General features: G+C 36.9%; 1 protein-coding gene across 2 annotated transcripts in view; it reads right to left on the bottom strand.

Moving 5' to 3' along the window:
* The window catches only part of TENM1 (teneurin transmembrane protein 1), a 761,089-nt gene that overhangs the window by 485,428 nt on the left and 252,373 nt on the right, over positions 1-23,288 (bottom strand). For both annotated transcript variants that reach the window (XM_010407691.4, XM_019290822.3), the window contains one exon: positions 7,324-7,428. The gene's annotated coding sequence lies outside the window, so the exon portion shown is untranslated. The remainder of the gene's footprint in view (positions 1-7,323; positions 7,429-23,288) is intronic.

Below are 23,288 nucleotides of genomic sequence, written 5' to 3' on the forward strand. Positions count from 1 at the left end.
ACCTTTAGCAATCATATAAACAGAAATGTGTGGTTCCTTCTGTGTTTGTAGCTATTCCTGACCTCAAACAGAAGCTTTGTATTCCACAGATATCTCCATATTTTATTTTGAAAACAAGTTAATAGGCTTCCTTTCACTGCTTAAAACTGAGCTTCTTGCTGCTGCCATAAAACAGAGCAGCAGGTTCAATAGAATAGAAATAGGAATTGGGCAAAATCCGTACTGATGACACTGTATTATTAATAAATTACCTACTAGGAACTTTCCATGAATTATTAAAGCAAATAAATCCTATTTTAAAGTGTTATAGATACTAGATAATTTATAAATATGGGATCATTGAATTAGAATTCAATCTTTCCCCCTGATCTCTGTCTGTACTTCTATTTCCAAATGACTTTGCTAATGTCCATCCAGTATTACTTAGTTTGACTGCCTATACATGAATTTGAATGCTCCCACCTTGATGCAGTGCTGCCAAGCCTGCTCTGTATCTGACGGCCTGCAGGGACCATGAAAGGACAGTGGTTCATCCAGAACCTGCTCGTTGCCATGAAGTGGTTCTTTGCAGCACATACTCACTCCCTTCCATACCAACACTTGGAGCAATTCCTGTCCCTCGCTCCCGGATGGTGGACGTGTAACTGTATTTTAAAGAGACTGAGAAGGAAAAAAGCAGCAAAGGGTGAAGGTGTGTGTCAAGTGCTCAAACAGCCTATACTGGCAAGTAACCTTTCTTTTAGAAGTTCCCTTTGCTCTCTAACAGCTGATGGCTCCCAACAGTTCTGCCATCAGATTTCGGGAAGAGATTCTCAAAGTGCTCTGAGTAAGGAATGACTGCAGACATGCCCTGCCTAAGGCAAATTTGGGGGTGGCAGAGCACTGAGCAAAGGCATGGCCAAGTGCCCAGCATGCTGATGTCGGGGTGCTGCTGCCTGAACTCTGGTGAGATGCGCTAAGATAGGTTTGAAATTCCATTCCTACTTATACAGCCGGCCTGCACACAGGCAGAGATCCACTGGACAAATGTTGTGCTGAAACTGCAAATTTTACACATCTCACTGATGGAAGGTAAGAGCTGAGTGACTGTAGCATGTCTGTACCTATCCAGTTGAAAGAAAGATTTTTTCCTGACACTGGGGGATGTGAGAGAATAAATTTGTCCAAGCGGATTTCTGAAGGAGTCAGGGGCAGTAATCCCCTGAAAAATCTAGATTTCCCCAGGTTGCTGTCCCTAAACTTCTTGACACTATAAGGAGCAAGCCATGGTGCTGAACCACTTTGGATATATTCAGTATTACCATCTCAATATGTTTTTCATGATGAAAATTAGATGTAAAATCTCAAATGAAGGAATAGAAAATAAGAGACAAGTTGATTGCATTAAAATGAGCTATTTTTCTGGCAAATACAATACTGCCGTCTGTGTTTCAGATACAAATCAAAATAAATCTGCAGTAATTAAATTAAGAGCTTACACATGCTATCTTGGTTTGGTTTTGTACAGTTTCTTCCCATACTTAACACCTTTTTATAATTTTATAATTCACCTGGAATTAACATGTACAACAAAGGATGGTGCCACCAAGACAGTGTCACATTATCACTGTTCCAGCTTTCTCACCTACATAAATCCCGGCCTGCAGCACCTATTCCTCTTCTTTTTTAATCCAAGTATTGAGCTACTTGGGTTAAACAAAAAAATAAATTACTTTGACATGACTACAGTTGTAGTTTTAAGATTTGAAAGAATGCCTACCAGGGATTAAGATGAGATCAGTCTGCTTACACAAGAGTTTTTTTCTAAGTCCCTAGAGACAGAAATTTAGTATACTAAACTACCTGAAAGCTATGTAACATTTAGAACCCAAGAAAATTTCAAAATAATTTTTCAGGGAATAGAGAGAACAAGAGTAGCAGTAGTGATGCAAGCAAAGAGGTTGCTGCTCATGATATTAATTCTGATACTATAATTCATTACCTGTTAGAAAAATGATTACTAAAATTATTACTATTATACCTACACCATTATATATAGCCTTAAGTGAAGCTGAACTTGGATAGCTACTGAGGAACATAGTGAATGCTATGCTCAGTCTCATGGTCCCAACTTGAGAGCACAGCGAGTTCAGACATAGGCACAAACACTCTTGGAAGTCTGAGAAAAAGATCTGGAAACTACCATCTTACTGCAAGCCTTGGCAGGATTTCACTGGGATAAAAGGCACTTCTGAGCTCTTGTGCCTAACATGATTTGAATTCCTCTAGTGCCTTGATATTTGTAGCATCACTGTTCATTGGCAGCCCAAAGAGGAAGACTCAGTGCTGATTTTCTTTTAAACCAGGTACCAAAGTGTTCAGCTCCAGCAGCATTCACATATCCTGGGAGCTGCTGTTTGGTGTCACTGGCCTCCCTTCTGCTGGAAAGCATTAACAGCCAGAAGATGAAAAGAACAGGATAGGATTACTTTTGTGGAAGTACAAGTGAAATGGGTCAGGCAGAAGATATATATTTAATCAGTTATTGCCTTTTTGATACTAGCAAAATATACGACAGAAGGTACTTACAATCCTTCTAATGCTAGCAAAAGCACATACTACTATTATTTATGGTATATAGTGATCATCTTTATTTACTCAAAAAAATGTTTTATCTATAAAATTACGGCCTACAGGCAGAAAACCAAAAATATAATAATACTGTAAGTATCTCTGGTCTTTGGTCAGCATTGATCTTTTGAATTTTTAATTTTATTTTTCCTGTTACTGATTCACTGGTTTACAGATTTTGTAAGAATCATGAAACATCTCTACCACATGTGCTTTTGGAAGACAAAATGCAGATAGAGAATTAAACCAACTTAATACATCAGTGATTTGTAAAATAATACTTTAAAGATTGTAAAATAATTTGAATTACATAAAAATACATTCATCTTAAAGGACAGAACTCTGGAATATTGCAAGAAACCATCTCCATGGTGCATTATTGAAAAATTGCATTGCTGGAATTCTATAGCAACTCCATTTTTTTAATTTTATGTACATAATTAAAGTAATAATGAAATTTCACTGCTAGATAATTCAAGTTTTCTCCAATAAGTGCTTTTATTCTGTCCTTGAAAACTATGTTTTGATGTTATAAGTAGGAACAAGGGGAGTTCATGAGATTACAACGCAAATGGTAGTGTATATTTATAGTACTGGACAGTGTGAAAAATATCACCTTTGCATCATAGATTTCCATTACTATCAAAAAGAGGTTTTGTTATACAAAAGGATAAGGAATAAAATGTACTGTTGTCTGCTTTGGTATCTCTGTAAGTTACACTGACTCTGTAGCCATGTCTTGGAATTACTACGAAGTAAATTGCTAATGGTTTGTGAAGGAAAATTTGGAATGAGGTTCCATTCCAGTGAGACAAGTTGATGAGACTCGAGCATAAAAATTTGGCAAGCACATTCTGACACTGGATAATTCAGTAGTTACTACCCTACATTAAGCCATCATGGTTAGGTGCAGTAAATTAGAATCAAAAGGTTTTCGTTAACATACAGAATACACCATAAAACTTAAACAAGATATTTATGGAACAATGGGGAAGGGAGGGAGAAAGAAAAAAGAAATAAAAAACCTGTCAAACTCAACGAAGACTTTCCTATTTGATATTTGAATTGCTGACTATTCCTCCTTATTGCTAATTTGCAATTGGGTCTAAACTTTCAACAGTGTAAAACTGATGGCTGAACACAAGCATTCTAAGGAAGTTTCTATACATCGACAAGGTGAATACTGCTATTAGGAAACGTTAGTGGTTTTGTTTCCTTCTCATTCTTCAGATTCTTTCAAAATTTGTGTCAAGCTATTAAAAAGCCCAAGGTAGACCAGAGGCCTGATGTAATAATGAAAGATTAGCTTCAAAAAGTAGAGTTCAGAGATTGGAGACTGTGATCCATGAGCATTTTTTGAAACAAAACTTCATGGATGTCCAAGAGGGTCCACAAAAAGGGAGGCCAGCAAAGGAATGGCCAGTTTCTACTTTCTTAGCATAGCTGTTACCTATTTCTACCTTAGGTTAAATTTTCTAGAACTGAATGCTCACAGAGATTCAGGAGGTTACTGTAATGTGTTATTAATGTTAGCAAATTGCTTTCACAACCTTTAATGAAAGTGAAAAGGACAGTGTTGTTGCCAAGTATTTTTCATTGATTGCCTGGAGATTCCCAGCAGTCACTCTCCTGTTTCACTATGGCAATATTAATAGAGAATCTCTGATATGAGAACCAGTAGAAATGAATGTTTAAGATGCTCAGAACGAACTATCCACTGTATGCATGTAACCTCAAGCATTTTAAATGGTGTTACATTTAGAACAGAAACTGCAAAGCATTCTCTGTCTTTTATGGCTTCTAAATCCACATATGTCTTGAAAGTATGAATACCCCAAAGATCCATTACAGAAATTGTCTGGGAAACCACATTTCATCTTGAAGGCCTGTAACCATATCAAGACTTCACAGTGGCGAGAAGCCACATGCTGACAGCTACTTCATGTGCTTAAGAACTTCCCTGATTGGACAAGCTAACAGGAATTTAGAAAATCACAGCATAAGAGAGTTTATGAGAGTGATTTCTAATCACATACCTAGTACACTTAAAAACACAGATAAATCACATTTTTTCATCCATAGCATAAGGTTTGTTACTGTTCGATGAGAGCAATAAGCAGCCTCACAAGCAAAACAGATATTTTTCTGTGTTTACAGTTGAAACTGTAAATATAATAAACCATAAACATGATCCCAGCCAACCACATGCATGATAATGGGGTTTGGTATTAAACACAGAAGTTATAACCTGAAGTAAATGTTCCTCTTGCTGCAGGACTGGTTTTCACATCAAATACCAGCATCTTCCAGACAGACAGGATATATGTTCCATGAGGAAGAGGGAGATATTCAGAGCACACAAGGAGGAAGCCAGTCTGATTTCCTGAGCAGAACCCTGGAAATTCCCTGCATTCACAAATTTTCACCCTGGACCCTGACATGTTGGAAAGGTGCAGATTCTGACGAAAATGCCTTTCCCAAACGTGGCACATCAATTAGGTCTCTTTCTGTTGTAGAAACTTTCAGAGAAGCTCACAAAGTGGTGTTCCCTTAGTCAGGGCATTTAAAATATCTTTTTTTTTTACTGCAAAGCCATGTATTTTCACTAATGTTAGGAACAATTTTGTCTCAAAATTCTATCTTCATTTTAGTATCAGTCAATGGGCTAAAAAAATCCCTTATGTCAGTGAACGAGTTAAAAATTTCTGGGGGATACAGACACCCAGACATTCCAGATACATCATTGTAATAATTTAAGTCTGGATTTGTTTGAAACCACAAAAAACGGACTGTTTTCAGTATCAGTAGGGGTCCCAATTAAACTGCACACATAGATAGCATATAACTCATTTTAGGCACCATTTCAGTGTAAGATTTTTTTAATGTCATCTGCACTCATCATAAGATAATTATGTTTATAAGAAGCTAATAATTACTAAGATTATCTGTTTTAATTTGTTAATGTGGCTCACCAACAGGGTTTTGGAGAAGCAGGAAGTTTGGAAGGTAAAAAAATTAATTTTTTTTTAACAAGAAAATATAAGAGAATCTTTTAAAAATTAAATTTATGATGTCTATCTGTTGAAAGAAGAGCTTTGAAATGGAATTATGAGGAATTGAAACAAAGCTGAAGAGCTACAGACAAATCAAGTCTGCTTTTTTTTCCAAATCCTATTAAGAGTAGTTAATTTAAAGATTAATTAATTTTTTTGAAGATGGACCCTGTTGGCAACTGATGCCATAAGCAATGATAGGGAGTAATTTTTATTAAATTTTACAAATTTTTGTTGTTTCATCATTTTTTTCAGTCTCAGAGACCAATAAAATGAGAAATTTTAGCAGATGTCATGCCGTAGATGGGCAACCTAGAAGACAACTGTGCTGTAAGACACAGTTACAGCAAGACAGGATTCAGAAACCTGGAAGCTATTTGGCAAACCTAAAGGATTTACACAGCAAAGCCAACAATCTACACACGTAAAAGTAATTTCTGGTAGAAATTCTAGGAAATATTTCAGGAATGCTTGTATCAGTGAGCTATTTCCATCAGCAGCTCTGGATGTGGAGGTACAACTCTCCTTAGAAACACATGTGCTTTAAAAACACACCTACTAAACCCAGTTTTACTTATTTCTGACAAATACCACTGGCAGTTTTCTGCCTGGCCTATGGCTTTCCATCGTCTGATGATAAAACGTTTTTTCCCAGCTGCTTAATAACACCCTTTACACAGCTTGAAAAGCAAAACTATAAATAGCATCCTTGAGAGAAACCCTAGAGAAGATGTGTGGTTAACACTCCCAAACCAAATACATGATATTTTATGTTGAAAAAGTGAGAGGCCAACAAACTTTCTAACCTGCTGGTTTTCACATAAGGACCCTGAGGTGAAAGCATATTAAGGAGCCACTGAGCCTGCTCTGCATCAGCTAATATTAGTTTGAACTTGACCCAGGGAAGGAATCTGAGAATGAAGAAAAAATGAGTGGACAAAAAATCCCAACATTCTCTCTTGTGCACATCAGCAGTGGCTGCAGGGGTGGCCACTGCAGGCTATACTTTTGCAGCTCAGGAAAGGCTGATATTTTTCAAACCGTATCTGCCTTACATCCTTATCCTGTCAAGGCTAAATCACTTTACTACTCTTCTCTGTCACCTCTAGTTATGCCTGCCTTGCTGTATGTTATTGCAATCCTAAGCGACATAGCAAAAGTCAGTTCCAAGTATTTTGGACAGATCTATTATCAACAGCAAAGGATAGTACAGCTCTAAGTGCTGACACAGATTAAGTCTTTTAATACAGTACCCAGTATTGCATTATGCACATTTGAAGAACATAAATCAAGACTGACCCAAAAGTGAATTTTAAATAACTTCCGAAATGTTAATTATATTCAACAGTTCAGTATCAAGATGTCAAACAATCTTACAAAGGACTCAATAGTACAGACAGGTACACTTAGCAACTACTCCTATCAGTCATTTGTATCCTGTGGCTACATCAACAGTAAATCTCTTAAACAACCAAACCCTCAGTGTATGCAAGGACATAATAGTACTTACAGATTCCTTAGAATTAACATGCCTAACATGAACACATTTAGTGCTCAACAAATAATTTCTTACTGTCATTGATCCTGGATTTTTTTTAAAGCTACTTTCCGTTCCTTTGACAGATGTGCTATGCTGCATTTCATTACTTTTTCTCCTTACCTCGTTCTTCTTTTGTTTTAGATAAGTGATGAGGCTTTCGAAAAAGATTAAGTACTGGCAGGCAAAGCAATGGCCCAAACACAGATTTAATTGGAACCTCAAATCCTGTGGAAAGAAAAAAAAGAAATTAAACCATTAATAATTTAATTTTACTAGCAGACAGAGTTCATGTATCCTGTTTTAGGCAGCTTTTACCACACTTCTTTGTATTTGATTTCAGCAGGTATACAACCTGTTAGTCAAACCACGTTGGAAATAAAATCATTAACAGAAGATTTCAGGGGACTGTGCACAGCTGCTGACAAGTGCTGATGGGGTTAGTTCTCATCTGGAGAAGTAGTCCACTGATGATTGGTAATGGCAGAATTTACTAGATTTAAGCTTTAAGTTCAAAAAGCACTTTCTTCTGTAAAACCCAAGAATCTTCCCATTGTATAGCATTCCAAATACTGTTTTCTTACGCTGCTCTTTGCCCCATGAATGCATGACAGAGAACAACCATTATACAGCAATATGACTCAAATGCAATCAAGTCATAATGCTAAACAATTCACACTTCAAGACAAAAGATACTGAAAGAAATTTCATTTCTCTCAAGATTGGAAAGGGCTCTAAACTTAAAAACCTCCATAAAAGTAAAGCATAAAAGCAATTTTTTAGAGAGTCAAAGGTTATAAGTTGTAGCATTGGGCAAGCGACAACCAAATAACCAAGTAAATAAAGGTACCCAGAGTATGAGTAACTTGCTTATTTCTGCAAATAAGATATTTCTGCATTAATAATTTTTATTCAGACATATGGTACAAAAAATCTCAGGTGCATCACAGAATATCTCTAAAATTTTTGTCAGAGAATTATGCTTTGTATTTCAAAAGACCACAAGACCAGACTCTAACATAGTGCATGGCATTAATATAATTATTTTAACGGACCAGGAATAACTTCCCAGGCAGCTAATCCAGCCAATAGAGCCATAATTTTCCAAGCTCTCAAAGCTGCTTCGGGGAGAAGTCTGTGTTTCATTTTTCAACTTTGCTGTTATTGCTCAACAAGTATATTTAAGTTTAATTTGGGATTACAATCAGATTTATGTACCATGACCTCAGTCACACTAGGCCACTAGAATTCAGTAGGCATTCTGTAGTAGGCAAGGAGTTATCATTAAGTGTGTTCTATTACATACATTGGTATTATTTAATGTGGCAAATATATCTAAAGCCTGTGCAGAAGGTGGCACTTCAAACTGCTGTAAGACCATATATTTACAAAAGCTCCTCACATGATGATGGCTTGTATGGGTATTGAATTTATTTTTTATTGTCTGTTAATTGAGGACTGCAGGATGCTATGTGGGTTTTAAAGACTAAACATGTCTATGACTATGACAGCAATATTTTTCTTTAAAGTTTATTTTCTGAAGAACAAATTTACTGAAATGTCTCTTCAAGCATCGCATCAGAAGCATTTCTTAGAATGAAGAGGTAATTTGTGGTCAAGATGATGATAATATAAACGGTCCATGCTGAGATTATCTAGTACATCATTTCCTCTCCAGAACTGATTAGCTAAAGGCACAACAATGCCTATGTGACAGTCGCTTGCAAAGCTGCTGCAGAGGGAAAGCAGAGGCAGTTTCTTTGCATGGCATAGAGACTGTGTCAACAAAACCTGCAAAGACAAGATGAGATCTTGTGCATGGTCCCCATCTGCCCCATTATGCTCTCCCAGAAGCCCGGGGATTGCAGCACAGATGGGCAGAGAGGCTGTGCCGGAGCCAGAGCAGACCAGCTGATGAGGCATGGTTGGTAATCACCTCATTCAGGCAAATCTGAGCACACTCTTTCAGCTCAGTGTCTGCATCATGCTCCCCAATGGTTCTAGTGGCTCCTGCGTTAGCAAGACCTCTTCTACTGCCCAGGTATGTCCACCTTGACTCAGCCTACGAGACAATGCAGAAGAGACAGATGATGTCACTTTATTAAGTTCAAAGGCGCCTAAATGAAGGCTGGCACGAGTACTAGGAATTTTAACTTACATAGAGCTGGAACCCAAAGCAGAAGCAGGCTACACTGTCAGCTACAAAGCTGAAGTCCTAACGTACAGCTAAGGACCTACCTGTGGATTTCCAATGTACTACAGACAGAAAGCAACAATGTTCACCACTGGCAGTTCAACCTCAGATATTTTTAGAGCTTTATAAGACTGTCTTTTCTCCTGAAATTCAGAAATGAGCTTGAGGGGAAAACAGGCTATTTCTACCTGAAAACAATTCTTGGTCCAAATATCACTCTTTCGCTTACTTCTCCATCAATAAATAATTTTAAATACAACTACTGTGCTTCCCTGTGTTCATTTCAAAAATGTCTTGCAAACTGCAAGCTCTCTAAGCAGCACTGCTCCCTTTAGCACAAAGAAGCATTTAAGTCAGTCATTCAATACACAGCCATTCAAAGATATTACTGAAGTTTCATAGGAGGCAATTTTAGAGCCTGGTGTTCTAAATGAGACTCAGATACTGAATCCCCACCTAATATTTAGTTACCTATGAAGCTATAAAATAACAAATACAAAAATAACAGCAATCACAATAGACATCATTACTGTTTTGTAGCAAAACCTGCCAGAAACAGGACAATATCTTATCTTGAGCAGTAAAAGCAGGACAGACCAGCTGTTAGGTCCCCTCTGAAAATACGCGAACCCTTCAGATGCTGTGCTATATACAAGACACAGGAACACTCCGGTTGGGATCCATGAGAACAGTAATTGAAAAAAAACCAACAAAATTGTTCAATAGCTTGACTATAAATATACTAATTGGTGCTTCAGGCATAGAAAATTCAATAAAGTGGTGAACAAACCTCACAATGTCTTCAAATTAATTTACATTCACAGAAATGTCACAAAGATAATTTTGAGGGCAACTAACTCCATCTAACTAACAAATAGAGTATTTATCTAGACAGTGACTGCAGTGCTTGATTTACTGCAAACACATTCTGTGCTGCTTTAGCTGTTATATTACAACCACCAAAAATTTGAACCTTTGAAAGCTTGCCACACCTCACCAAATTGCAATTTACTATGATATTAGATTTCTTATAAGTTTCCCCTACCATGATGAATATGTGCTTGGAGTGGAACAAGAGAAGAAATGACACCTTCTCCTCCACAGCCTGTGTTTGTGAAAGAATATACTTGAAAGAAAGAGCATGCAAGAGCTTGACATGTCCTTGGGGTATGATTAAAAGCTCATGAAATAAAATAATTCTAAAACGACAGCTCTGACTTTAACCACCACTGGGGACAAGAGATCTTTCACTTAAGACAAGCCAGTCATTCACAAGTATAGCTGAAATCATACAGAGGATGTATTTTAAAACCCAGTAATTTAGATACAAACTCCAAACGAGAGAGAGCCTGTGGGTGACATAAAAATGCCACAAGGTTTAACTAGAGCTCCATTTTTTGTAATAATATTAGGCCAAAGCTTAAAAATGTACCCATTTAAAATTGATAGCATTGAATGATAAAGAAAACTACAATACAAAAAAAAAAAAAAAAATCCACATAAAACCCCACATAGAATATGGTTCTTTATTAAAGAAGAAGTCTTCTCCCCCAGGCTGTTTCCTATCCAATGCCACACCTGGGCCTAACTAACTTGGCTCTGTAGCAAAGGTCTGACTTTATTCAAAGCTATTGAGATTCGTAACCTGGCCTACTTTATGTTTTATGTAGTGCTGACTTTTAAGTGGATGTATTTAATTAAATATATTCTTTCCTAAGCTTCAGAGTCTGTTCCACTTTTGTGAATTCCCTTTATTTACTTTTTGATAGTTCTACAGTTAACTGTCTATAGAGATATAAAGCCAGCTGCAGCTCACATTATAATATGGGGGATGTGTGTGTATACACACAATTTACATGAGCTCTCATCTCATCCAAAGTTATCTTTAACAATTTCTTTTTAAAAAGTAATGAGATTGACCCAGCATAAAACCACAGTATTTGAAACATGAAATATCTTGAACAGAAAACTGATGAAGTCTGGTTCAGAGCCTAATTTTTAATTCCCAAATAGTATTGGACTAAACTTTCCAAGTGCAAATGCTGATCTCATTTCTCTCCAGGTGCAATAGATGGTGTTTAGTGAAGAGCACACACACTACAGCCTCATTGGAAACAGATACAAGGCTGCTGATAGGGGCTCCCCACCCAACCCCTGAAGGCTGATAACTAAACTGCTTTGAGGATTGTCACATTGTGGGAACTCACTGCCTTTGTGAGCTCTCTCTCTCCATGAAATGTGTTTAAAAATAGTTTTAAAGTTACCAGGGAAAAAAACAGATAGATATGAGGCATAAACCTCACTTCCTTAGCAAAAAAGACCAAAAATATATTGCATCTTACACATTTTCTTACTAGAATTAACAAACTAAAAGACCAATCAAATCAGAAAATTGCATTCAAACTGTGTTGGAATCTGTTTAGTGGTGTGATGTCCTAATCCACTTGACGTTAACTAAGTTTAGATGTTGACTTCAGGACAGTTAAATATTCAGAGGATTGAATTGCACAGCTTTTAGATACTGAGTACCAGTGGGATTCCAAATCATTCCAACAATTTTGAAAAAATTCCACCTTTTAGAGACACATCCCTGCTCTGAATTGCTGAGAACAAGAAGGAGAGACTCTTCATTTTGGAGGAGAGGTGTGATGTTCAGATTATTTCAGTGCTCACTGTTAATGCAAATGCAGCTTAGTTATCAATACTGAGATACTATGAATAAATCACTCTTGCTGCTCCTCATTATAAATCATGTGATAAGGCTTAAATTTAAATCAAAAGTCCAAGATGCTTTACCTTAGTATTAAAAAAGCAATCTCTTCAGATAGTAAGTCCTACAATTGATGTTATTTATTCTCAGAGTAGTATTTACTGTTTCTTTAAGCCAACTTCTGGCTTTCATTTAGCAGCTGCTAGATTTTTTTGTTACTGTTAGATTGTTTATATAAATACAAAAGAAAACAGAAGATTTGTTGCATGCTTCCTTTTGTATGTTTGTATCTTTTAAAATTAGTTATAATAGTGCTTTTGTATTAATAATAAGCCCATTAGTAACAAACTAATCTGATTAATAGATAGTGGTCTTGTCTTTATCAAGCATGGATGTCAGATGAGGCTGTACAGCATAGTTCAAGTTGCATTCTCTAGAGTGGAGTGTCGATTTTGACAAGTTTAAATCTGCGTGGCCTCCTGACAGAGGAGAAGGCTTCAAACATGGGCTTTCTCCAACTGAGAAAAAAGTGTTTAGAGACAAGAAATTTAACTGATAAAGCAGTTAAAGCTCTGAAAGCATTTTTCCAACCCAAAAATTCTTGATTTCTTACACTTTCTTCTTCTCTTTTATCCTCTCTCTTGAAAGACCTGCCTTAATTTGTTCTGAAATCTTCTACACCATATTTTAGCCCATAATGGGTCTTCAGACTCAATTTAAGGCATATTTTCATTGTCCTTAAGGATCTTTTCTCTTGCAATGCCACACATGAGGTTTTCTATTAATTTTGTGGGCCAGATCAAAACCAGCCCTCAGAACAGATTCAAAATTCAGGATGCTGAACAAACGTAGGTTGTGGTTTTTGAACACCAATCCCTTTTCTACTAATACATTAAAGGCTGGCTGAAAGAAAAAAGAGTAGCACCTTGCTCTCTTCCCTCAAAGAGCTTACATCCTTCTACCTTAGTAATATTTTCAATCTTATTACTATCAATAAGTAATTTCTTTCAATAATAACCATATAATTCAAATTTTTCTTAGGCTGCTTCATAAAAACAAAATTTCAACAAGTTTCTTTGTTAGTATTCCCATTCTCTCTGTTATTTGCTGTTATGACAATCTAAATACATATTTATGCTAGTCCCTACCCAAAAGGTCTCAGCAATACCATGTAATTACTTAGTTAAGCTTCTAATTCATTTGTTGTTAGTTTTGTTCCTTTGAAATTTCCTCATTAAGTTATTGCAGGGAGCTGTGTTTGCACAGAAAAAGAGAAAAATACAAGCTCTTTATTGCATTCTTTTAATACCCCTTTTATCTTTAAACTAGCTAATTAGCATATTAATTACCTAGATATAGTAGTCACAATCTTACAATTAACTGTGGGTACAACAGTCTACTGATTTAGTGCAACACCATTTGTACTTACATCACAACAACATCTTCACTTGCTCTGATATTTCAAGTACTTCAAAATTAAAACAACTGGTATTGGTAGACATGTATTAATGATAAGTATCCAAGTAAATGTTAGTGCACTTTGTCAAAAGTTTCCAGTCCTAACAAATAAATACAGAAAGCTTATTAATTACATAAGAGATGAAATTGCATTTGCCAAATATATCAAAAACTTACTCCTTTTACGTTTTTACAATCAAAACATCTGTTTGATTTAGACCTAACCATTTTTCTTGCCAGCTTCCAAAATTTCAGTAGCGATAATCTTCCTTTATATACCAGTAACAGCGCTGAATGAGAAAAACATCTTGTAAAATGAACAAAACCCCATTCCCTGCTCTGATTCAAAGTGCTGCTGAGAGACACTTTGGGTACTACCAGAAGCTCACAGAACACTCACCATCACTGCCCATGTCTGGCTTCTCTCCTGCTCATGTTCCACATGGTATGGGTGTAATTACGCCAAGAAATCTTCCCTCCTAAACCCCACCACCCCTTAGCCTTATCCCTGTCCCAAACTGCACCTTACAAAATGGGCTGAGCTGGGAGCAGACACTCCAGGTGATGGTATTTCAGAACAAACTAGGTCAGTAACCAATTCATAATGGAACAAATTCGGGTTCACAGTGAAACAAAAATTACTTTGCACTTGCAGTTTTAGTAGACTACAGTTTGGTCAGAATGGTCAAAATATGTCAGTCAATAAATTTCTGGAGGCAATTTCAGCATAAGTGCCTACACCACCGACTATGATTCATCTACTGGAGTGATAATATTACGTTTTCTGTAGCTGAACATTTTGCAATACAAAGAATTAATTTCCATGCAACATTCCAGTAATGCCCTCATAAAACTATGGTAGCTGAGAGCTATGTTTTCACATGAATTGAAAGGGACACAAATATTTATAGCACAAGTCTGAGAGCGTGAATACAAAATGCGTATCTGAATAGTCATGCACTGACTCCAGCAAATTTATTGTAAGACCAAGGACTCTATGGGTGACTACACTGGCAAGTTCTTCTCCACTGCAGTTGTTCCTGACAGCTCCAGTGCACAAAAAGCCCTGTCCCTGTACAGCCTGATAAGTGCCAGCACACTCTGCAGTACTCTTTTCCTTTCCCTGTCCTATAACTCTCCTCAGGTCCTCTGGACTAGGGCAAAAATCCAAGGCAATTTAAAAAATAAAAAGATTAATTACAGGCTACCCATTTATCATATTTCTCTCTTTGCAACAGCCTATTGATGTTAACAAGTGTTTACGAAGTCACATATATGAGACAACAGTATTTCAAGCTTGCTGTTGGAGTGTGGGAAGGTACGTAATGTACATTATTTTTTTTATTTGAGAAACCTAGCAGACCTGGACATTTTATATTCAGTTTCATATAGACATTGATGTATCAGATGATTTAGAGTGTGTATGCTTTACATTTGTTTGAAATATCTCTGACAAGTAGATATTTTTGAATTAGTGATCTAAAGATTTTTTTTTTGATGATATAATTATGAGCTGGAGGCTGAATTTTTAGAAGTGAATTTGGTGGTAGATTTGCAATTCAAAGAAGTTACTTAAATTAACAAAAATGCCCTAAAAGAACAGCTGTCTACCTGACTGATCCAAGAAAATGAACACTGAAAAATAAACATCTGCCCCATAGAAGACTATGTGATAAAACTAATCACCCTTTGCATAATGTATTTATTTTCTCCTGTGCTTATTATAGACCTGGTGAACCTTCAAAGCTATAAATATTTAAATGTTTTAGACATCCCAGATATGTGAGTTCAAATGAAAGTAGGATTTCAGTAGCCTGACTAGTCCAAAACCAGATCTCTTAAAGAAACCAGTTCTGATGGTTACATAACACTCAAAAACATGCTTTAATTTTTTTTAAAATGATTTGTTTTGTTATACCAACAAATTCTTTTTAAAAAGACCTTTCTTCTGAAATCTCAATAGTCTCTATACAATACAAGACTCAGTGTCCAGGCAAAGGATATGGTTCCACTAATGCCATCACAGCAACATATTAGAGAGACCAAAAGAACCAGGACATGTTTAAAGTTACTAGGATAAATATCCCTGGGTGCTATATTTTATCATAGATCCTCCAAAATCAAGTCACTAAAATTAACCAAGTAATGCCGCTATTCGGTAGTTGGTATGTTTCAGCTGTGTATTTTTCACTTTCAAAAAGCTAGATGAAAGCAGAGATAAAAGAAGGCACGCATCAAAATAATTTCAGGGTTCAAACCGAGGGATTTAGACTCAAGTATTTTCACAGCACTGAGGACTCAGTGGTCCTCAAAATAAGACAGTGGATGGAGTCTTGGTGGTAAAAAACTGGTGTGTGACAAATGAAACAGTGTTTCAAACCAAATTGATTCCCTCTTTTCATGCCCCTGTACTGAAGGAGGGTGGGACATCCTTTCCTTTGGGCCTTTTCTCTACTCCAGCAATTCTCAGTGGTTTCTACCACTGACATACTCCCCAGAATACACTGTGTTCTCACCCTTTCCTGAGCCACAGATCCTGCTACAATAGTCCAAAACTAATGCCAACAAATTCAGTTACAGCAAAGGACACAAGAGATAACATTCAAAGCAAAGCTAAGCCAACTATCCATCATTGCAATGCCTTATGTGTATTAAGTATGGCCTGGTCTGATTTATGGGGAAATCCATTCTGAAAGTCTCTTTAGGGAAGCATAATATAGGATGCTGCCACCAGCCCTGAAAAAGTCAGAAAGCCATGATGGCTGAGGACTTGGTCTCTGCAGTGATGTGCTCTTGGTGTACTCTTTTTAGTTTCAACCATCAAAATAGTCCCAACAGTTTGCAGGGCTTTTTTTCTAAAAGCCCTCCAGCTTCCAGCCTCCCAGGTCCCGTCAGCCCTCCTGCCATGCTGCACAATCTGCCAAATGACCACAGTGTTTTTTGTTCTCAAGAATGGAACAAGTCCGTCTGTCTCGATGGGCTCAGTCTCAGAATCAGTGCTGATACTCAGACAGGTGCTCCTAAATGCAATGCTCAGCCCCTACAGAGCCAGCCAACACCTGTGTCATTTGTCAGGCTGAGCAGTTTACTTATATCCAGGAATAGATCTTTTCAGAACTGCTCACAAACAGCTGTGGGTTCCATTGGGCAGAAAGGCTGTGAAAAGCAAATATAGAATATTTACTGTACTTCAATTACTAAACCAGACAGCTTCAATTTATGCTCATTTTTTAAGATGAAGACCTGCCTATTATCAAATCAGCCCACTGCCTCTTTCAAATCCAACCATTAAAAAGCCATTATAATTGTCACCTGCCCAGGGGCACAGGCTGAGGACCATCCAAGGAACAGTCTCCCTTCTGATGCTGCCACGAGGGCTGTGCTTTCGGACTAAACCCTGCAAAAAGCCAGGAAAGCAGGTAGAGACGTTTCAATCAGTCAGCAGAAGTGGCAGCCTGGAAAGAAGAGGACAAAACCTACCTTACAACAGCCTTGCCCTTGAGGGCTCTACAGACATTTGTCTTTTTTTGAGGCATGTTCTTCCCTTTACCCCTCCAAAACCCCACCGAGAAGATCCACTCTCGGCAAAGCCAATAGAAGACTCCCACTGATTTTAATGAGAGCTGGAGAGTGTGGGCTCTCACTGAGGACAGCATTTCTTTCTTTTCTTTTTTTAATTCGAAAATTTCCTTACACAGGCTGCCTGAAAGGATGTAAAGAAGATTAACAATAACATTCTGAACTAGGTTAACCTAAAAAAAAATATTTATTCTAAAATGTCTCAGCACACACTCAGATGTTATGAATATTCAGTACAGCCCCCCTCAGCAGACATTCTTTGCAAGACTATTTTTACTAAAAGACATTTTGATATGACATATAGAAAAGATAAGGCCTTTTATACAAATAGGATTCACTGGAAATACTTTCTAATGAAATTTTTATGCTATGTAAGCTAGCCTGCCTGCACGCCTTTGGATCATCCTCCCTGGTCTGCTACAATACATTCTATGGTACAGCATGTTAAAAGAAGGACCAATCTGGTCAGTTCTTCAATCTTTGTATATAAATATGCTATTACAAACAGAGGATTACCCAGGAAAATCTCAAGAGTAAAACACTTGAATAACACTGTGCTATCAAATCTGTTACACATTCCTTAAAATTAATAATAAAAATAGATCTTAAAAGACCAATTATAAACAAGCACAAGAGAAAAGCATTTTAAATAGCTCATGCTAATTGTGTTTATCTCAGTGTGAAGCCATGTCAAAGAGCCTGCAGCAAATGTATTTTGTTAAAAGTACCACTTGCGCAGCAGGCGTTAAACATTAGAAAGCAAGCTTGTCATTAGTGGGCTACAACTGAAAAGGCTACTAAAACTCAGCTAAATTATTAATATGGTATCTTAAAGATGTCAGATGGAGAATTAAACTCCTTTTACACAGTACATGATTTTAATGCTACTTTTTTTCCATGTTAGTCCACTAGTAAATCCCAGGTTATATAATCTTGGGGAGGACCAGAGGGCAGCCACATGCCAACCTTGGTTTGCATTCCTCAGTGTGGGAAAGCTCCACTGCCCTCCTCCTACTTCTGGGGCACCTGTATTTTACTTATGTGCTCATCCAAGTGGAATTGATAATTTTTTTTTTATTTTCTCAGGTTATTTATAAGGTTAATGAAGTATATAAAAGATTTTTTTATTTACATCCACTGTGGTGTTTGAGACTCATTATTTCTGCAGGTGCAGTTCCAGCCAGCCTGGTTCTAAACCAGTTTAACACTGAGCTGAAGGGAACAATTCTGCTCTTCCTTGACAATCCATGTCTTCTGGAGAAATGAGTCAGTTGGCTTCTGAGATGAAACATTACCTTTTTCAGGGTTATTTTTCCATTGGATCAGTCATGCTACCAACATGGAAAAAAGAGAACAAGGAACACCAAGGTGCAAGGTAGAAAACAGATGACTTTAGACAGTAATATGCCACTGAATTAGCTTCCTTTAACATGAAATCACCAAATCTGGTTTAAGGAGAAGGGCTGAAATCTGGAAAACACCACTGACTACTAAGTGAGTGTAGGGGATATCTCAAGAGAGGAATTGAGCTACGTATTTTAAAGTCTATTTAAAGTTTTTCTTGCTTTTGCAATTCATTCCTAACTCTCCACCATGAACAAGCAATACCGAGACACAATGCAACATTTTTTTCTGTTGGTCTTTGAAATCTGACAGAGAATACGAGAAATATGAGCTATCCCTTAGCAACACAGCTATGATGAGAAATTGTGTTTCCTTAAAACATGAACAGACTCTCACCTCAGCAGGCTACACTCTCAAGCACCAGCTGCATGGGTCAGTGCACACATTCATCTACCATGCTGAGAAAAGGACTTCTAAGGGTTTGAAGCTGATTTTATTTATTTTATATTTTCCTTACAGAACTTTACTCTCATTCTACAGGTGACTTTTAGTCACAATGCTATTCTGAGAAGACAATGCAAGCCCAAACACACAATGCTACCCAATTCCTATAGTAGAAAAGAAGATACCAAAGGTTATGTTTTCTTATACCACCAAGGTTCACAAAGCAAAAGCTTTACAAAATAAGTGTTTTATTCATAAATGTTATACCTGTAATGCATTTGGTATTAGCTCCTTTTCATTTTTTGTAAAGTAGTTTGTTTCTAACTTCAGAGAGGATAAGATGAGATGAAAAGAAATAAAACAAGGAAATTCATACTTGTGCTTTGGTATCAAACACAACTCATTTGCTTCCAGATTATTTGGAAACCAATAAGAGAGGAAGAGAGCAGCTAATATTGATGTGTGCCTTCACTGCTGCCAGAGATCAAATGTGCTGCTCAGCATGCCTTGGATGAAGGTGCTGTGACAGACCAGCACAATTTTCTGCTAGTGGTCCTGAAGACTAAGCCTGACACCAGTGAGATGCTCTCAGAGTCCAGCAATCCTTTCTCCTCAAGCTAAAGGTCATCTACTTATTACAGGTGTCTTGGGGAGAAAAGGAATGTACTCATTCCTGAACTTTGTTTCCTTAGAGACTGAAATATTGCTCAGGCTGTTGTTTAAACATTGGTAGAAAGGCACACTGGGTCAGTCATTCAAAATCTGATGAAATATAGCACACTTCTAAATGTAAGCCAGAATTATATTCTAAACTTGCAATTTTTTCTAAATAAGCTCAAGTTAAAAAATACTTCAAAACACCATACTCTTCACTCCCTATTCCAGACAGCTCTTGACCTTGGCCTGTGATGGAAACTCAAACAAGGACAACAGACGTGCACAACCACAAGCCAGGTAACAGCCCCCTTGCAGCTCTTTCTCTGCTAAATGAAGCTTAAGGTCTTTCATTTTACTTATAAAATCTTAATGTCCAGGTTCCTGACTATTTAAAGAATCACATTCTCCATAAAATATGGTATTAAGAAAAGTATTCAAGCCTGAAAGTCCTTTCCATTAAAGAGACTAATGCAAAGATATTATCCAGCATACAAATCCAGATCACAATGTGTTTCTTCTCTCTACTTTGGTGAAAAAATACAAGTTTCTGGTCATGTAAGACAACACTGATTTCCTCAGAAAATGGGGAATGATGACTACAAACATTCAGTTAAAAGGATGGACAGGAGTTAGAGGAGTCAATTGAAAGAACAGAATTGAGCTGCAGGGAACTGTGTTACTTGATGTTTTAGTCCAAAATTGAACTTAAATAAATAACTGAATAGCTTCCCAACTAAGGCAACTTCCAGGAAGTTCGCTGGGAAAGTTCTCCTGACAACTTTGACAGAGCCAAAATTTGCACTTGGTTGACTACTTCGTGTGGCACTGACATGGGGATGGGTCTGGGGAGACCCACCAGGCAGATTGCTCCATGGCCAAGGAACCATGAGTTGAGGCTCCTCGGAAATCGACATAGTCAAACCAAAATATTTTGAATTTTAGAAACACCATCCTGTATCTATCCAGAAAATCATATTGCTTTGGTTGCTTAGATTGAATTTCATATTTTCAATCACAGAACAAGATTTTTTTTGTTTTGTTTTGTTTTTCAATTCTTTCTTTAGAAAGGTGTGCTTGGATTGTTTCTGTTTTAAAAATACACATCCAAAGAAATGTATTAAATTAAAACAAGGGAGAGACAGCAGACTGCACAAAACTGACAGAATTGGAGAATAAGGGAGAGAGAGGTGAGTTTTCTTTGCTTAGCTCTTTCTCATGGCTTAACCAACTCCTAACGTGAGTTACTATTAAAACGCTTCTCCTGCTTTCAGGCCCTACTGAGACACAGATCTACTACATCCTAGTCATATTATCCTCATTTTATTAAAACTAAATATTAAAATATGTTTTTCATATCTATTCATTGCTCTGCCACTCCCCTATCCTGTTTTATATATAACTACTAGTATTTTTGACTACAATGAATTCTCAGTACTGCAGTTTTTCAGCCTTCTTGAGCAGTTTCTTCAACCGATGACTTTTATAGGGAGGATCCCAAGTGTTGGTATAAATGTTATATGATTGACAGATTAAGCCAAGAATAAATAAAACCAGTACATTATTGCAGCAAGGATGCAGCCAGTGTTGTGTGAAATGAGGTGGTCCCTCTGTTCTGAACTGCTTTAGGAGACTGCACACAGTCATTGCTCTGAGCACAGTCAGGGCCCACTTAGCAACCGTATTTAGAAATACATAAATAAATTCCAAGAAGACCAAGACTTCACTGAGGAGACAGGTTAATTGCCCATTTATTAGGTATTTGGGGTCTATGCTTTTACCTTTAGAATGATGTACAGAAGTACTTGGATTAAAATGGAACAATACTTTCATTGACGTTATCTCAAGTACATATAGTGTGGTTGAAAACATTTAGGATATTTCTGCCCCACTTTTGAGTTCTTTGATAGTTAAATTTGACAAGTGTGACCACAAACTATTCAACATGAACAGCAACCTCAGCTGTGTTTACCTCTGCTGAGATATCTGAGGTAGCCCAGAGCACAATAGGACCAGAGGACAACTGGGAGTTCTTTGGAAGCTGACAAACGACCACATCCCATGGACAACACATGAGCAAGAGATGAGATTTCATGACAGACATTCAGCAGTCAGACAATTTATTCTCACTTCATGGAGTCCAATTTTCTTTCTTATTGTGCTAAATCAATGGCTCATATTACAAAGCTTTATGCCATTTGCAGTGTCAGCTGGACTCCCTGTGCTTGTGTGGGAATCAGTTGCAATGGGATAAAGTTTAAGTCTCTCCTTCAATTAACAGTTAAGCACAAAGAAGAAAATCACTACAGGTATTAGCTCTTTAAATACAGACATTCTCCTGCACTAATCAGCTTCTTTTTCATTTTATTCATGACTAATATGAAGGTAGGGACTTTGTATGTCACATCTGTCAAACAGTGAGGTTCTGACCTACTTTGTTGCTATAATAAGGACAATATTCCATCTACAGAGTGCTTTAATAAAAGCATTGGTTTCACCAAAGGTTTTGGAGGCAATAGTGACTGTCTTAAGGGGACATAAGGGAATTTTTTTTTTTCATACAGAAATTGCTGAACATTTGAAAAAAAATCTTAACTTCAAGAAAATGTTCTAAAGAGATGTTATGAAAGGTAGAATAAATCAGGATCTACAGTAACTTTCCAAAATACTTATTTGCCTAAAACAGGTAGAAAACCCAAAAACCAGACAGATGCACTGACACTTTTCTTGACAGATTGATAACCTTACGGTTTCCAAAACTTCTGTGTTCAATTACATTTCATTAGTATACTCCAGTGTATTTACTACTATGCATTATTAATACAGATATGTGCCTAGGAGATGTACAGTTTGTAATTATTTTTCCTTTCAAAGCATAATAGCTTCACACTGGACTTGTTGCAGCTACAATATTTCATCTCTGAAAGTTCCTTCAAACATTCTGGGACTGTGACAGAAATTTGTATTTGAACAGAAAAGCTGTCGAGAATGTGCTGTGGTGCCATCCATCACAGTTTTAATCCTGACCATACTTAGATGTTAGTGGAGTTATCTGTCCAGCACACTAAACAAAGGCTGAAATTATGCCTTCTGTTCTTCCACATCAAAGCTACAAAGTTAGACTGAATTCAATAGGCCTGTATTACACTCTATTAATTTCCTATTAGTTTTCAGCTATGCAAAATCTAGCCACAGTGTCACTGTGGTTTAGACATGCAACCTTGATTTCAGCATCAAAAAATGAGCCTGTCACTTCTCATAATTTTACAGAAGATTCTATAAATGTAAATCCTTTTTCATCCTGTCATCCTTTTATGTCCTTAATGAGTTTTCTCACTAACAGTGCAGAATCTTAATTTCACATTCAGAAATATTAACAGTTACTACAACTTTAAGCTCCTGAAGTAGCTGCTCAATTAAAGAGTAATTTATACATTTACACTTAGTTTTACACAAAGCAATGACATTTAGAGTTTTGATTTTATTTCTTTTTTCTTTTCTCCCATTTGCATTTTACATTCCCAAGGAAAAAAAGTTGCAGTTAAAAACTGCGCTAAAGATTCTAAAACAAAATCTTTAATCAGAAGTACATTATGTAGTATAATATGATTCCTTAGCAGTTAAAATCTAACATTTGTAAAAACAAATGGCACACACTTGACAGGCAAATTACACATGGATTACCATTTGTTAAAATTTCATCAC

This window comes from Corvus cornix, chromosome 4A, assembly GCF_000738735.6.
Source record: "Corvus cornix cornix isolate S_Up_H32 chromosome 4A, ASM73873v5, whole genome shotgun sequence".
In the NCBI taxonomy this organism is placed as follows: domain Eukaryota; kingdom Metazoa; phylum Chordata; class Aves; order Passeriformes; family Corvidae; genus Corvus; species Corvus cornix.